An 18,495-nucleotide genomic window follows, 5' to 3' on the forward strand; every position below is an offset into this window, starting at 1 on the left:
AACTTGTCTAACTTTGTGTAGGAGAAATTTTCCTTAGGATTGGTATTGATGTGATGTGTTGAAAGTCTTATACACGATGTGACGAGTGTGTACACAGACTAAATGTGGAAGGTTATGTCTTTAAATTGTGTAGATCACTATTACATATTAATTAAATTATTTTATCCTGTTATATTCATCATCATTGATCTATTTTTATATTTTTGAAATTTGCCTGACCTTTTCTTGCTATTTGCCTTACTTGTTTAGTTGAAATTTTATTTCTTTTATTCTGTGCATTAATCGAAGGTTGAATTTCCTAATTGAATTATTATTAATATAAAGTAGTTGATATTTTTAAATTTGGTATTGAGGCAACGTGTTAAAAATTGTGAAATATTATTTTTGCTGAGTTATTCATTCCTGAATATTTTGTGAGATTTTTGTACTCATTGTAATTGAGCCGTGAACTCCTTGTTGTGGAAAAATATTATTGTTATTGATTTATTTTGGCAAGTTAAAATATATGGGCACTTGAGGTGCAAATTGTGATATATTGTGATATTGATACGCATGCGGTGATATAAGGTCTGAGTGTTAAAACGCATGCGGTGAGATAAGGGTGGCTTGATACGCGTGGCTAGTAGAGGAACTACTAGAAGTCATGCGGTGTGATAAGGGTGGCTAAAACGTGGGATGCTATTTCGGAAAAAATAATTTCTTTAAAATTTATTGTGAAGGCTCCCGCGGTGAAATAAGAAAATGAGATATTGTGAATTTATTTATGATTTGGGACTACGAGGAGGTACCTTAGGAGTGCCCTTATTGATATTTCTTTATGGTTGTATTTGCTTTTGGTTATTTTGTTGTGTTCCTTAAAGTTGAAAATTTTTGTTTTCCTTCCGCGAGGTATTATTTGCTCTTATTCTGTGTAGTTAAATTGTGAGATACTACTTACTTGATTCATTCTCATTGTCATTTTATTATTATTATATTGTTAAACTTTTTACCCTGTCTTTTATTATTTCTAGTAGGGCCTGACCTGATCTCGTCACTACTCTACCAAGGTTAGGCTTAGCACTTACTGGGTACCGTTGTGGTGTACTCATACTACGCTTCTGCACATCTTTTTGTGCAGATCCAAGCACTTCCTATCAGACCAGGCATCAGTGAACTAGCCGTACGCGGAAACTTCAAGGTATATCTACCAACGTCCGCAGACCTCGGAGTCCTGTTCTATCTTTATTATGTTATTTTCCTTATTCCCTTTAGACTCTGATGTATAGAGACACTTAGAATAAATTCTTAGAAGCTTGTGACTTGTTTCTACCGGGTTTTGGAAGATTGTAGTTCTTTAACTTGCAGTTTTTATTTATTACAACTATTGAGGTTTGAGTTTCAGACTCTTATTATGTTATTCCATAATTTGTTAGGTTTACCTAGTCTTAGAGACTAGGTACCATCACGACATCCTACCGAGGGTGAATTGGGGTCGTGACAAGTTAGTATCAGAGCTCTAGGTTCATAGGTGTTATGAGTCACAAGCAGGTTTAGTAGAGTCTCGCAGATCGGTACGGAGACGTCTGTACTTATCTTCGGGATGCTGTGAAACTGTTAGAAAAATGTTCACTTCTTTGATTCCTTATCGTGCGCATTTGTTGAGTTCAAAATTCTAAACCATTGTCTTTCTATTCTCTCACAGATGGTGAGGACACGCACAACTGGATCCGATGATCAGACACTCGTGCCCCCTGTTGGAGCCGCAAGAGGCCGAACCAGAGGTCAAGGAAGACCACGTGGTGCAGCCAGAGCACTTGCACGAGTTGCTGCAGAAGAGCCACCAGTAGCTCCAGTTGGAGAGCAGGCACCTGAGACGCCTGTTACTACTCATGCACTTTAGGAGACTCTTGCCCAGTTTTTGAGCATGTTTGGCACTCTAGCTCATACAGGGTTAATTTAACTTGCTCCTGCCACATCTCAGGCCGGGGGTGGAGCATAGGCTCCCACCGCCCCTACCCCAGAGCCACGGGCCCAGGTTGACCATACCCCATAGGTTATACCATTGCATACAGTTGTCCCAGTTTTGCCCGAGGCTAGGGCGGCAATTTCGGAGGGGGAGCAGCTCATGTTCGAGAGGTACAGAAGTACCACCCTCCCACTTTTAGCGGTTTGGCTTCAGAGGATGCTCAGGGTTTTCTTGAGGAATGTCATTATATCCTCTGTACTATGGGTATTGTGGATTCTTGCGATGACCCAAAAGGTCATCTTATATTTTAGAACTCGAATCGGCACTCTTAAGCCTTAAAAATCTCATTTTTACCCTCCTCGATTTACGTGCACAGTCCGGGCAGATTTTCGGAAAGCTTTTATGTTGAAAACTAATAAAAATAAGAATTTTTGCCTTAAAAGTTATTTTAGTTGACTTCGATCAACATTTTTGGTAAACGGACCCGGATCCATGCTTTGACGGTCCCGGTGAGTCCGTATCAAATTATGGGACCTGGGCGTATGCCCGGAATCAAATTTGGAGGCCCCTAGCTTGAGTTATGAATTTTTGATAAAAATTAAAAGTTTGGAAATTATTTGTTTTTAAGAATTGATTGATATTTGGCATTGCTGGTATCGGGTCCGTATTTTGGTCCCGGAGCGCGGTACAGGTTCATTACGATATTTAAGACATGTCTGTGAAATTTGGTGATAAACGGAGTTGATTTGACGTGATTCGGACGTCCAGTTGAGAAGTTATGGATTTTAAAGTGTTCTTGAGAATTTCATTTGAATTGGTGCTAAATTTAGAATTCTAGGTGTTATTTTGGCGATTTGATCGTGCGAGCAAATTCGTATGATATTTTTAGACTTGTGTGCATGTTTGGTTTGGAGCCCCGAGGGCTCGGGTGAGTTTCGGATAGGCCACAGGATGTTTTGGACTTTGGAAATCTGGCTTTTCTGCAGAATCTGTGTTTTGGCATGTCCTTCTTCGCGTTCGCGAAGGTACTCTCGCGAACGCGAAGAGTAATCCGGTGAGGCTGAGAATCCTTTATCGCGAACGCGAAGGCCTGGTCGTGAACGTGAAGTGATGGGGGATTTACCCTTCTCGAACGCGACCTGCTCATCACGAACGCGAAGCACTTGGGGACCTGGGGGAGGGTTGGTCGTTCTTTCATCGCGAACGCGAGCAACGTCTCGCGAACGCGAAGGCCAGGGGAACATAACCATCGCGAACGCGAGCAATGTCTCGCTAACGCGAATGCTTGGCAGCCAGTACCCTTCGCGAACGCGATGCACACTGTCTCCCAGTGCATAAAACAGAATCAAACACGGGTTTAAGCCATTTCTTCAACATTTTTCAAGAACCAAACCGGTAAAGGCGATTTTCAAGAGTCATTTTCTTCCCCAAAGTGTTGGTAAGTGATTCTAAACCATTTTCTTTCAATTACCCATTACATTCCTTGAATTATCAACTAAAAAGCTAGAGTTTTTATGGTAGAATTAGGGGGTAGGGTAGAAAATAGGAATTTCGGGAATTTGGGAATTTAGACCTCAATTTGAGGTCGGATTCCAAAACTAATTACATATTCGGGCTCGGGGGTGAATGGGTAAAAGGATTTTGGTCCGAACCTCGGGTTTTGACCAAGCGGGCCCGAGGTCGATTTTTTTACTTTTTGGAGGAAAATTTGGGAAATTTAATTTATGCAATATAATTGATTCCTTTAGCAATATTTGATATTATTGAGTCATTTTTGAATAGATACGAGTGGTTTGGAGGTGAATTCCAAATGAAAGGCTGTGATTGAGGATTAAGTGGCCTTCGGAGTAAGGTAAGTGTTGTGTCTAACCTTGACTTGAGGGAATTAGGAACCTTAGATTAATTGCTAAGTGAAATTCTTGTGAGCGGCGTATATGTGAGGTGACGAGTACCTATGCGCCGCCAATTTACCTATTTTTCCATGTTTCTCTGTTTTTCTGACATTGTCTCATTCCTATTCCAAATTGCTATGTGTTATACTAGTGTTATCCAAATTATTGTTCTTATTATGTTTACGGATTTTCTGGTGATAATTGAGTTTTTATTTCAAGTTGAGATTGATATTATGGAACCAAATGTTGAAGTACGGTTTGTACTTGTTATTCTATCTCCCTGTTGTTATTTATGCATTGCATTATGGTAAGGGAGAGTGTTAATGCACGAAGGGTGATGTCGTGCCATATTGTGAGTGTTCATGCACAAAGGGTGATGCCGTGCCATATTGTGAGTATTAATGCACGAAGGGTGATGCCGTGCCATATTATGAGTGTTAATGCACGAAGGGTGATGTCGTGCCATATTGTGAGTGCTAATGCACGAATGGTGATGCCGTGCCATGATATGAGAGTAAAAGCACGAACGGTGATGTCATGCCGTTTCTATTAATTTTATGGTGAGATTGAGAGTAAAAGCACGAAGGGTGATGCCGTGCATTTTTCGTTACTGTATTCACCATTCCTGTTGATTCATGGTATATTGACTGCTCCGGTGATCATTCTGTTGTAGTTCTTTATCTGGTATTCCCCTCAGTATGTTTTCCCCTCCCGACATTTCCTGTTTAGTTCTTCATTCCTATTATTTGTGTATACACTGTTAAATTGTACAGGTTGATTGTAGGTGCCTTGCCTTAGCCTCGTCACTACTTCGTCGAGGTTAGACTCGACACTTAGCAGTACATGGGGTCGGTTGTACTGATCCTGCACTCTGCACTTTCTGTGCAGATTTTGATACCGGCTCTGGTTGATCGAGATTTTGCTATTGGTCCGCTATCCGGAGACTCAAGGTAGATCTGTCGGCGTCCACAGACCTTGAAGTCCCCGTCTATCATTTCTGTTCTACTGTTTCTTTTATTCAGACAGTTGTATTTCTTTCAGAATATTACTTGTAGTAAATTCTAGAATGCTCGTGAATTGTGACTCCAGATCTGAGTGGTAGTAATTAATACAGTTTTTATGATATTCCGCACTTATTATATTTCATTTTAGTTAATTATTGTTACTTAATGAGTGAAAATAAGGAATTGGTTTAATGATTCTCTAACGTTGGCTTGCCTGGCAAGTAAAATGTTAGGCGCCATCATGGTCCCGTCGGTGGGAAATTTTGGGTCGTGACAGTTGGTATCAGAGAACTAGGTTGCCTAGGTCTCACGATTCACGAGCAAGCTTAGTAGAGTCTGGAGAATCGGTTCGGAGACATCTGTGCTTATCTTCCAGAGGCTATGAAGTTTAGGAACAAGTTTCACTTCTATTCTTCCTTGTCGTGCAATTTTTGCTTTTGCAATACTGATTGAACTCTTCTACTCTTATTCTCGCGCAGATGGCAAGAACGCGTACCGTTTCCTCATCTGAGCAGCAGCCAGAGCCTCCAGTGATAGCTCCTATGCAGGGCAGAGGTCGAGGCCGAGGTCGTGTCAGAGGCCGAGGCAGGGGCAGGGCTCAGCCTAGGGCCTGAGCAGCAGCCCCAGCAGTGGAGCCTCAGATAGAGATTGGCAAGGAGGTTCCGGCCCAGACTGTTCCTATCGGACCAACTCAGGTTCCGGAGGGGTTCATTGATACCCCAGTACTTCAGGACGCTTTGGTCCGTTTGGTAGGCCTTATGGAGAGTGTGGCCCAGACTGGCGCATTTCCCATGGCACCAGCAGTCTCTCAGGTTGGAGGAGGAGCCCAAACTCCTACCACTCCCACTCCAGAGCAGATGGCTCCCCAGTATCATGCTCCAGCAGCTTAGCCAGTCGGATTAGTTCAGCCGGTTATTGTGGCACAGGTCGAAGATGGGCCAGCTATGTCTTCTGAGGCTTTATGGAGATTGGACAGGTTTACCAAGCTCTTTCCTGTTCACTTCAGTGGTGCCCCTTCAGAGGACCCCCAGGAGTATCTTGACAGCTGTCACGAGGTTCTACGGAACATGGGTATAGTAGAGACCAATGGGGTCAATTTTGCTGCATTTCAAATGACTGGTTCCGCCAAGAAATGGTGGAGAGCTTACTTGTTGACCAGACCAGCTGGGTCGCCTGCTCTTACTTGGGACCAGTTCTCTCAGCTCTTCATAGAGAAGTTTCTGCCTATCACATTGAGGGAGGAGCATCGCCGTCAGTTTGAGCATCTCCAACAGGGCGGTATGACGGTTACTCAGTATGAGACCCATTTTGTGGATTTGGCCCGTCATGCCATTCTTTTGCTTCCCACCGAGAGAGAGAGGGTGAGGAGGTTTATTGATGGACTTGCTCAGCCTATCAGATTGCAGATGGCTAAGGAGACTGGGAGTGAGATTTCTTTTCAGGCGGCTGCTAATGTCGCCAGATGAGTCGAGATGGTTCTTACTCAGGGAGGTCAGGGGTCTGACAAGAGGCCTCGTCATTCCGGTGAGTTCAGCGGTGTCTCATCTAGAGGCAGGAGTACTTTTGGTAGAGGCCATCCTCCTAGGCCATTTCATTCAGCGCTCCGGGCATCCCACGGTGCCTCAGGTGGTCGTGGCCCTCAAATACATTATTCCGACTAGCTAGCCTACAGTGCACCACCAGCTCCTATTTGTGCACCTCCACTCCAGAGTTATCAGGGTGGTTATTCAGGTCAACAGGGTCAGTTTTAGGGTCAGCAGTCACATCAGTCGAGGTTATGTTATACTTGTGGTGATCCGAGGCACATTGCCAGATTTTGCCCTCGGGCAACGGGCAGCACACAGCATGAGAGTTCTCGTGCCATGGTTCCGGCACCAGTTGCTGCACCACCTGCTCAGCCAGCCAGAGGCAGGGGTCAGGCAGCCAGAGGTAGGGGCCAGACAGTTAGAGGTGGAGGTCAGGCCGTTAGTATGATGACCCAAAATGTCATCTTTAAATTTAATAATTAATTATGTGTTCTAAGACCTCGAAAAGTACTATTTATCATTCTTCGACTTGCGTGCGCAATCCGTAAAATTTCATGGAAAGTTTTTATGTGAAAAATGGATTAAAATGTGGATTAGAGCTTTAAAACTCAATTGAGTTAACTTTGGTCAATATTTTGAGCAAACGGACTCGGATTAATATTTTGATAGTTCTGATAGGTCCGTATCGTGATTTGGGACTTGGGCGTATGCCCGTAATCAAATTCCGAGGTCCCTAACCCGAGATATGGAATTTTGAAGAAAAATTATAATGTTTAAGTTTTAATAGTAACCGGATATCTAATTATGTGAAAACGGCCCCCGGAATAGAATTTTGATGATTCCAATAGCTCCGTATGGTGATTTTGGACTTAAGAGCGTGTTCGGAATTTTATTTGGAAATCCGTAGTTAAATTAGGCTTGAAATGGCTAAAAACAAGAATTTAAGTTTGGAAGTTTGACCGATGAGTTGACTTTTTGATACCAGAGTTAGAATCCAGTTCTGAAAATTTTTATAGCTCTGTTATGTCATTTATGACTTGTGTGTAAAATTTTAGGTCAATCGGAGTTGATTTGTTAGGTTCCGACATCGAATGTAGAAGTTGAAAACTCTTAGTTTCATTAAGCTTGAATTGGGGTATGATTCATGGTTTTAGCGTTGTTTGATGTGATTTAGAGGTTTGAATAAGTTCGTATGATGTTTTAGGACTTGTTGGTATATTTGGTTGAGGTCCCAAGGGCCTCGGGTGAGTTTCGGATGGTTAACGGATCAAAAATTGGACTTAAAAGCTGCTGCAATTTTCCCTTCTGCTGTATATTCTGGGTTGTGATCGAGCCCCAGATCGAACCCAGATATCGAGCCCACGATCGAGGCTTGAGTCAAAGCCAGGGACGGGGCTCAGTATCAAAGCCACGATCGAAGGTCCAGCTCGAGGACATGATCGAAGGTAAGGCTCGAGGGCTAGGATCGAGACCCATGCTTGATTCCCTGATCGAAGGCCCATGCTCGATGTCCTGATCAAAGGCTCAACCTCGATGTCCTAATCGAAGGCCCAAACTCGATGCCCTGATCAAGGCCATGACCGAGGTCCAGGCTCGAGCCTGTGATCGAAGCCGCGATCGAGGCCCAGTTCGAGGACCAGTTCCGAAGGCTACTGGGCAGTTTTATAAAAAGAGGGCATTCGTCTCATTTGCCATTTTTGACGTACTTGAGCTTGAGCAGAGATGACTTTTGGCAGATTTTCAAGGGAAAAATATTGGGGTAAGTGATTCTAACTCGGATTTGGTCTACATATACAAGTATATCATTGTTTTCACCATAAATTAGTGTTTTGAGATTTAAATTTGAAAATTTTTTAGAAATCTCATAGAAATAAATTTTTGAGATTTCGGTATCGATTCGGAGTCGGATTTGAGTGAAACTGGTATCATTGGACTCGTAATTGAATGGGTTGTCGGATTTCATAACTTTCGCCGGATTCCGAGATATGGGTCCCGCGGGCGAATTTTTAATTAATTTCGGATCTTTTCTTTAAAATATAGTATTTTCTTATAGAATTGATTCCTTTAATATTTAGTGATTGTATCAAATTATTTTGGCTAGATTCGAGCCAGACGGAGTTGGATAATCGTGGAAAAGGCCTTATAGTGGATTAAATTGGAGCAAGACGAGGTAAGTCTCTTGTTTATTCTTGTGAGGGGGAAATTACCTCATAGGTGATTAAGATTAAACAATTGTTGCTAAATTGTGGGGGCTACATACGCACGAGGTGACGAGAGTCCGTGCGTAGCTACTATTAATGCTAAAGTCCGGGTAGTTTAAGACTCAAAGCATGAATTACTTGTGTGAATTGTATTCTTTATTAATTAAAATAATTGATGTATATATTGTGAATTGTTATGAAAAGTAGAAAAATATGAAATTTTCATATGCTTAATTTTTGTTTAAATCAATTAATTGTTAAAAGAAATTGTTCTCCTCCCAAATTTATCTTATAATAAATATACTCTCCTTCCGGAGGCACATAAGAAAATGTCCTCCTTTCTTGTGGAGCGGGCCGAACGCCTCGGCAGGATAGATGCATCTATGGATCGTGCCGCACGTCCCTCGGCAGTGTATACGACACTCTGGATCGGGCCGTACGTCCTCGGCAGGTTCACGTAGGTCTCACAAGTTATGAGCAGACCTAATAGAGTCTTGTGGATCGGTACGGAGACATCTGTACTTATCTTTGAGAGGCTATATGGTGTTAGGAAACTACCTTTCTTCATATTCCATTGTGCAATTGATGTAGTACTAAATATCCTTCTCTTTTTCTCTCACAGATGGTGAGAACATGCTCTAATGAGATTCCATACCAGGGAAGAGCTACTTCCCCAGTTGCTAGAGGCCGAGGGAGGGCTCCAGCTCGTGGTAGAGGGCGAGGACGTCCCAGGACTATTCCGGTTATGCCGCCAGTGGATCCAGTAGAGAATCCTATTATTGAGGAGCAGGGTGAGGTGCCTGTGGCAGAGCCAGCTACGGTAGACTTCACATCTGCACCGGGATTTCAGGATGTCATGGGTCGTATGCTGCGATTCATGGACAATATGACTCAGGCCGGTTTATTTCCGGCATACCCAGCCACATCTCAGGCGGGCGGGGGAGCACAGACCCCTACCGCGCAGGCTCATGGACAGGCAGCTGCTGTATATCAGACCCAGGGTGCACTTATCGTGGGTGGAGTCCAGCCAGTGGCAGCAGCTACACCTGAGCCCAGGCCAGCTGTAGCCGCCGATCCTCAGAAACTATTGGACAGATAGACTAGACTACATCCTTCTATCTTCGGGGGTGAGCGACATGAGGATCCACAGGATTTCATTGATCGTTGCAAGGATAGACTGTACAACATGAGGATATTGGAATCCCATGGGATTGATTTCGCTACTTTTCAACTATAGGGTAGAGCCCGTAGATGGTGGCAGTCTTATGCTCTTGGCAGACCAGCAGATTCTCCTCCCATGACTTGGGACAGGTTCACCCGTATCTTCTTGGACAGGTATATTCCACCCTCCCAGAGGGAAGAGTTGCGGTTTCAGTTTGAGCAGCTCCAGTAGGGTCAGATGTCAGTGACTGATTATGAGGCGAGGTTTTCTGAATTATCTCGCCATGCACTAATGATACTCCCTACTGAGGTGGAGAGAGTGCGAAGGTTTGTAGCCGGTTTACATACTGGTATTCAGGCCACTATGGCTCGAGAGGTTGAGATGGGTACTTCTTATGAGCGAGTTGTGGAGATAGCCCAGAGGATTGCGGGTGTACGTCAGTGGAGCCGAGAGCAGATTATGAGAGATAAACGGTTCAGGTACTCTGAAAAGTTCAGAGGTGCTCCGTCCGGGGGTAGAGGTTAGTTCGTGAGGGGACAGTCCAGCAGACCCCCATATCCAGCACCACCATCTCCTCGAGGTGCTCCAGTACGACCTTATTTTAGTGCTATCCCAGAGAGTTCTTACCGCCCACTAGCTATTCAGGATCCTCCCAGTGGGTATTCAGGTCCCCAGGGCCAGACACTTAGTCAGCAGCTCATCGCACCGAAGAGTTGTTATGAGTGCGGGGATCCCAGTCATATGCGGAGGTTTTGCCCCAGGCTTCGGGGTAGACCAGTACAGCAGGGTTAGCGGCCTATGCTTACCGGACCAGTTGCTCCACCAGTAGTCCGACCACCCGGAGGTGGAGGACAGATGGGTAGGGGCCATCCTAGAGTTGGAGGTCAGCCAGGCGGAGGCCAGACAGTTGGCGCTCCAGCTCGGTTCTATGCTTTTTCGGCTAGACAAGATGCAGAGGCCTCAGATGCCGTGATTACAGGTATTATTTCTGTTTGTGGCAAAGATGCCTCAGTATTATTTGATCCAGGATCTACGTATTCATATATGTCATCTCTATTTTCTCCATTCCTAGGTGTTTCTCGTGAGTCCTTGAGTACTCCTGTTTATGTGTCCACTCCTGTGGGCGATTCTGTTATTGTGAACCGGATCTACCGGTCCTGTATTATTACATTCTGTGGTTATGAAACTATAGCAGATCTCCTATTGCTTGAGATGACCGATTTTGAAATTATTCTGGGCATGGACTGGTTATCTCCATATCATGCTATTCTAGATTGTCATGCCAAGATTGTTACCTTGGCTATTCCAGCATTGCCTAAGCTGGAGTGGAAGGGTTCGCCTGTTAGTTCATTTAATCGAGTTATTTCTTTTATAAAGGCTCAACACATGGTTGAGAAGGGTTGTTTGGCTTATCTAGCCTATGTTCGGGATACTACTGCAAAGACTCCGGCTATTGATTCAGTGCCTGTAGTTCGGGAGTTCCCTGATGTATTTCCGTCAGATCTTCCAGGTATGCCACCTGATCGTGATATTGATTTCTGTATTGACTTGGCTTTAGATACCCAGCCTATATCTATCCCACCGTATCGAATGGCTCCGAAAGAATTGAAAGAATTAAAAGAACAGCTTGAAGAGTTACTAGCCAAAGGGTTCATCAGACCGAGTGTATCGCCTTGGGGTGCACCAGTATTATTTGGGAAAAGAAGGATGGAACAATGCGGATGTGTATTGATTATCGCCAATTGAACAAAGTCACTATTAAGAACAAGTACCAGTTGCCGCATATTGATGATCTATTTGACCAGTTACAGGGTGCTAGGGTATTCTCTAAGATCGACTTGAGGTCGGGGTACCATCAGTTTAAGATTCGGGATTCGGATGTTCCGAAGACTGCTTTCCGTACTAGATATGGTCATTATGAGTTTCTGGTAATGTCTTTTGGTTTATCTAATGCCCCGGCAGCGTTTATGGATCTGATGAACAGAGTATTCATGCCATATATTGATTCGTTTGTCATTGTCTTCATTGATGACATCTTAATCTATTCGCGTAGTAAGGAGGAACATGAGCAGCATATGAGATTAGTGCTTCAGACATTGCGGGAACAAAAGCTATATGCTAAGTTCTCTAAATGTGAGTTTTGGCTAGAGTCTGTAGCATTTTTGGGACATATCATATCGGGCGAAGGTATTAAAGTTGATCCCAAAAAGATTGAGGCAGTTCAGAATTGGCATCGTCCCACTTCGGCAACGGAGATCAGGAGTTTTCTGGGTTTGGCAGGTTATTATCGTCGGTTCGTGGAAGGTTTTTCATCTATTGCAGCACCTTTGACCAAATTAACCCAGAAGGGTTCTCCATTCCGATGGTCCGATGATTGTGAGGTGAACTTTCAGAAGCTCAAGACATCATTGACTACAGCACCAGCGTTAGTGTTGCCTTCCGGTTCGGGGATGTATATAGTGTATTACGACGCTTTGCGCGTTGGCTTGGGTTGTGTATTGATGCAGGAAGGGCAAGCTATTGCATATGCTTCATGTCAGTTGAAGCCCCATGAAAAGAATTATCTGGTACATGATTTGGAGTTAGTTGCGATTGTTCACGCTCTTAAGATTTGGAGGTATTATCCTTATGGGGTGTCTTGTGAAGTTTACATTTATCATCGTAGTTTGCAGCATTTGTTCAAGCAGAGGGACCTAAATTTGAGGCAGCACAGATGGCTGGAGTTACTAAAAGATTATAATATTACTATCCTGTATCATCCGGGCAAAGCAAATGTGGTTGCAGATGCCTTGAGCAGAAAGGCGGAGAGTATGGGTAGTTTGGCTTTCATTTCAGCAGAGGAAAGGCCATTAGCCTCAGATATTCAGTCCTTGGCTAACAGACTTGTGAGGCTGGATATTTCAGAGCCCAGCCGAGTTCTTGCATGTGTTGTGGCCCAATCTTCACTATTTGAACAGATCAAGGCTCGCCAGTATGATGACTCACACATGGTGGTTCTTCGTGAAATGGTACTACGAGGTGGTGCCAAGGAAGTCACTATTGGTGTAGATGGTGTTCTATGACTCCAGGATCGTCTGTGTGTTCCTAAGGTGGATGAACTGAGGAAAAAGATCCTGGAGGAGGCACACAGTTCTCGATAGTCTATTCATCCAGGTGCTACGAAGATGTATCGTGACTTGAGGCAGCATTATTGGTGGCGACGAATGAAAAAAGACATAGTTAAGTATGTAGCTTGCTGTCTAAATTGCCAGCAAGTTAAATATGAGCACCAAAGGCCAGGTGGCCTACTTCAGCAGATGACCATACCAGAGTGGAAATGGGAACGAATTACTATGGATTTTGTAGTTGGGTTGCCGCGGACCTTGAGGAAGTTTGATGCAGTTTGGGTGATTGTTGACAGGTTGACCAAGTCGGCACATTTTATTCCTATTGTGACTACGTATACTTCAGAGAGGTTGGCCCAGATTTATATTCAGGAGATAGTTTGCTTGCACGGTGTGCCAATTTCCATCATATCAGATAGAGGCCTTCAGTTTACTTCACATTTCTGGAGAGCAGTACAGAGTGAGTTGGGGACCCGTGTAGAGCTCAACACAGCCTTTCATCCGCAGACCGATGGACAGTCAGAGAGGACAATTCATATTTTGGAGGATATGCTCAGGGCATGTGTGATTGACTTTGGAGGTTAGTGGGATCATTTCCTGCCTTTGGCCGAGTTTGCTTATAATAACAGTTACTAATCTAGCATCGAGATGGCTCCATTTGAGGCTTTATATGGTCGGCGATGTCGTTCACCTATCGGATGGTTTGAGCTAGGTGAGGCTAAGTTATATGGTACTGATTTGGTAAGGGATGCCTTGGAAAAGGTAAAGTTGATTCAGGAGCGACTTCGTATAGCACAGTCCAGACAAAAGAGTTACGCGGATCAGAAAGCACGTGATATATCATTTATGGTAGGTGAAAAAGTTCTCTTGAAGATTTTGCCGATGAAGGGAATTATGAGATTCGGGAAGAAGGTCAAGTTGAGCCCAAGATTTATAGGCCCATTTGAGGTGTTGAAACGAGTTGGGGAGGTTGCTTATGAGCTTGCATTGCCTCCCAGCCTATCGGGAGTTCATCCGGTTTTTCACGTATCTATGCTCCGAAAGTATCATGCCGACCTATCACATATGTTAGACTTCAGCACAATTCAGCTAGATAATAGCTTGGGTTATGAAGAGGATCCAATTGCCATTTTTGATAAACAGGTTCGCCAGTTGAGGTCCAAGAGGGTTTCTACAGTAAAAGTCCATTGGAGGGGCCAACCAGTCGAGGAAGCGACTTGGGAGGCCGAGGAAAACATGCGGAGCAGATATCTAGACTTATTCAGCACTTCAGGTATAATTCTAAACCCGTTCGAGGACGAACGTTTGTTTAAGAGGTGGAGAATGTGATGACCCAAAATGTCATCTTTAAATTTAATAATTAATTATGTGTTCTAAGACCTCAAAAATTACTATTTATCATTCTTCGACTTGCGTGCGCAATCCGTAAAAATTTCATGGAAAGTTTTTATGTGAAAAATGGATTAAAATGTGGATTAGAACTTTAAAACTCAATTGAGTTGACTTTGGTCAACATTTTGAGCAAACGGACTTGGATCAGTGTTTTGATAGTTCCGGTAGGTCCGTATCGTGATTTGGGACTTGGGCGTATGCCCGGAATCAAATTCCGAGGTCCCTAGCCCGAGATATGGAATTTTGAAGAAAAATTAAAATGTTTAAGTTCGAATAGTGACCGGATGTCTAATTATGTGAAAACAACCCCGGAATAGAATTTTGATGATTCCAACAACTCTGTATGGTGATTTTGGACTTAGGAGCGTGTTCGGAATTTTATTTGGAAGTCTGTAGTTAAATGAGGCTTGAAATGGCTAAAAATAAGAATTTATGTTTGGAAGTTTGACTGATGAGTTGACTTTTTGATACCGGAGTCGGAATCCAGATCCGAAAATTTTTATAGCTCCGTTATGTCATTTATGACTTGTGTGTAAAATTTGAGGTCAATCGGAGTTGGTTTGATAGGTTCCGACATCGAATGTAGAAGTTGAAAACTCTTAGTTTCATTAAGCTTGAATTGGGGTATGATTCATGGTTTTAGCGTTTTTTGATGTGATTTAGAGGTTTGACTAAGTTCGTATGATGTTTTAGGACTTGTTGGTATATTTGGTTGAGGTCCCGAGGGCCTCGGGTGAGGTTCGGATGATTAACGGATCAAAAATTGGACTTAAAAGCTGCTGCAATTTTCCCTTCTGCTGTATATTCTGGGATGTGATCGAGCCCCAGATCGAACCCAGATATCGAGCCCCAGATCAAACCCAGATATCGAGCCCCAGATCAAACCCAAATATCGAGCCCATGATCGAGGCCTGAGTCAAAGCCAGGGACGGGGCTCAGTATCGAAGCCACGATCGAAGGTCCAGCTCGAGGACATGATCGAAGGTAAGGCTCGAGGGCTAGGATCGAGACCCATGCTCGATGCCCTGATCGAAGGCCCATGCTCGATACCCTGATCAAAGGCTCAACCTCGATGTCCTGATCGAAGGCCCAACCTCGATGCCCTGATCGAGGCCATGACCGAGGTCCAGGCTCGAGCCTGTGATCGAAGCCGCGATCGAGGCCCAGTTCGAGGACCAGTTCCGAAGGCTGCTGGGCAGTTTTATAAAAAGAGGGCATTCGTCCCATTTGCCATTTTTGACGTACTTGAGCTTGAGCAGAGATGACTTTTGGCAGATTTTCAAGGGAAAAATATTGGGGTAAGTGATTCTAACTTGGATTTGGTCTACATATACAAGTATATCATTGTTTTCACCATAAATTAGTGTTTTGAGATTTAAATTTGGGAAATTTTTAGAAATCTCATAGAAACAAATTTTTGAGATTTCGGTATCGATTCGGAATCGGATTTGAGTGAAACTGGTATCGTTGGACTCGTAATTGAATGGGTTATCGGATTTCATAACTTTCGCCAGATACCGAGATGTGGGCCCCGCGGGCGAATTTTTAATTAATTTCGGATCTTTTCTTTAAAATGTAGTATTTTCTTATAGAATTGATTCCTATAATATTTAGTGATTGTATCGAATTATTTTGGCTATATTCGAGCCAGACGGAGTTGTATAATCGTGGAAAAAGCCTTATAGTGGATTAAATTGGAGCAAGACGAGGTAAGTCTCTTGTCTAATCTTGTGAGGGGGAAATTACCTCATAGGTGATTAAGATTAAGCAATTGTTGCTAAATTGTGGGGGCTACGTACGCACGAGGTGACGAGAGTCCGTGCGTAGCTACTATTAATGCTAAAGTCCGGGTAGTTTAGGACTCAAAGCATGCCTTACTTGTATAAATTGTATTCTTTGATTAATTAATATTAATTGATATATATGAATATATTGTGAATTGTTAGATAAAGATATTAAAGGATGGAAATCGCATATGCTTAACTTTTGTTTAAATCAATTAATTGTTAAAAGAAATTGTTCTCCTCCCAAATTTATCTTATAATAAATATACTCTCCTTCCGGAGGCACATAAGAAAATGTCCTCCTTTCTTGTGGAGCGGGCCGAACGCCTCGGCAGGATAGATGCATCTATGGATCGTGCCGCACGTCCCTCGGCAGTGTATACGACACTCTGGATCGGGCCGTACGTCCTCGGCAGAAATCGTGCTTAATAATAATAATAATCACACGATACTTTAATAATTTATTTCAGTTTGTGAAGCTAATTAATAAATTGGAAAATTCTTGGAATTTAATGAATTATTATTCTTGCTTGTTTAGGAATTAATTGTTACTCCTGTAAATGAGATTTAATTGATAAATTGAAATTTATATGAATTGAAGGAATTTAATTAATATATTGAGAATTGTTACATTTGAAGGAATTTGATTATTTCCGCTGATTAAATAAATTATTGTAAATTCTGTAAATCATGCTGATTTAAATATCCTAGTTTTATTTCAATTATTATTGACCCATAGTGAGTGTCAAAGTCGGCCATCTCGTCTCTACCACTTCGAGATTAGACTTGATACTTATTGGGTACACGTTGTTTACGTACTCATACTACACTTGCTGCACTTTTTGTGCAGAATCTGAGACAGGTACTAGTGGAGGACCTATCATCACATACCCACGTCATCCCGAGGCATAGTGGTGAGCTGCCTTTCTGAGCCGTTCTGCAGCTACTAGTGTCTCTTCTTATATTTATATTCTGTCTATTTCATTTCAGACAGTATTTGGAGTTTTGTATAATCAACTAGATGCTCATGCACTTGTGACACCGAGTCTTGGCACACACATTGGTAGAAGTTAGTATTTTATTATTTTCTTGGAATAAAAGTTTAACCAATGTACGATTGACTTATTAGTTGGCTTGCCTAGCTGTAGTGTTGGGCGCCATCACGACCTATTGGTGAATTTGGTCGTGACAGTTAGAGGTGAAGACCAGCGAGCTAGAGGCAGTCCTAAGGACGTAGTTTAGGGTGGTGGAGCCCAGCCCTGGTATTATGCTTTCCCAGCCAGGCCTGAGGCTGAGTTATCTGACGCTGTTATCACAGGTACTGTTTTAGTTTGTAGTAGAGATGCTTCAGTTCTATTTGATCCGGGATCTACTTACTCCTATGTGTCATCCTATTTTGCTTCCTATTTGGTTGTGCCCCGTGATTCCTTGAGTGCTCCTATATATGTGTCCACGCCAGTGGGAGATGTTATTGTTGTAGATCGTGTTTATCGTTCGTGTGTGGTCACCATTGGGAGTCTTGAGACTCGTGTAGATATTCTACTTCTCGATATGGTTGATTTTGATGTCATACTGGGTATGGATTGGCTGTCACCTTATCATGCTATATTAGATTGTCACGCCAAGACGGCGACCTTAGCCTTGCAGGGGTTGCCTCGATTAGAGTGGAGAGGGAATCTCGGCCATTCTACCAGCAGGGTTATCTCTTACGTAAAGGCTCGGCATATGGTCGAGAAGGGGTATCTAGCTTATTTGGCTTATGTCCGCGATTCTAGTGCGGAGGTTCCTTCCATAGATTCGGTTTCGGTTGTTGTGAGTTTCCAGCGGTGTTTCTTGAAGACCTGCCGGGGATGCCACCCGACAGGGATATTGATTTCTGCATTGATTTGGCTCCGGGCACTCAGCCTATTTCCATTCTGCCATATCGTATGGCCCTGCCTGAGTTAAAAGAATTGAAGGAGCAGTTGCAAGATTTGCTTGATAAGGGCTTCATTAGACCTAGTGTCTCGTCCTGGGGTGCACCTGTGTTGTTTGTGAAGAAGAAAGATGGATCGATGAGGATGTGTATAGATTATCGGCAGTTGAACAAAGTCACCATCAAGAATAAATATCCATTGCCGAGGATTGATGATTTATTTGATCAACTTCAGGGTGCCAAGGTGTTTTCAAAAATTGATTTGAGATCTGGCTACCATCAGTTAAGGATTAGGGCATCTGATGTTCCTAAGACAGCTTTTCGAACTCGGTATGGGCATTATGAGTTTTTAGTGATGTCATTTGGGCTGACAAATGCCCCAGCAGTCTTCATGGATTTGATGAACCGGGTGTTCAAACCCTACTTGGATTCCTTTATGGTTGTGTTTATTGATGATATCTTGATCTACTCCCACAGTCGAGAGGAGCATGAGCAGCATCTTCGAATCGTTCTTCAGACTCTGAAAGACAGCCATTTATATGCTAAGTTCTCAAAATGCGAGTTTTGGTT

Source organism: Nicotiana tabacum, chromosome 15 (assembly GCF_000715075.1).
Source record: "Nicotiana tabacum cultivar K326 chromosome 15, ASM71507v2, whole genome shotgun sequence".
NCBI lineage: Eukaryota > Viridiplantae > Streptophyta > Magnoliopsida > Solanales > Solanaceae > Nicotiana > Nicotiana tabacum.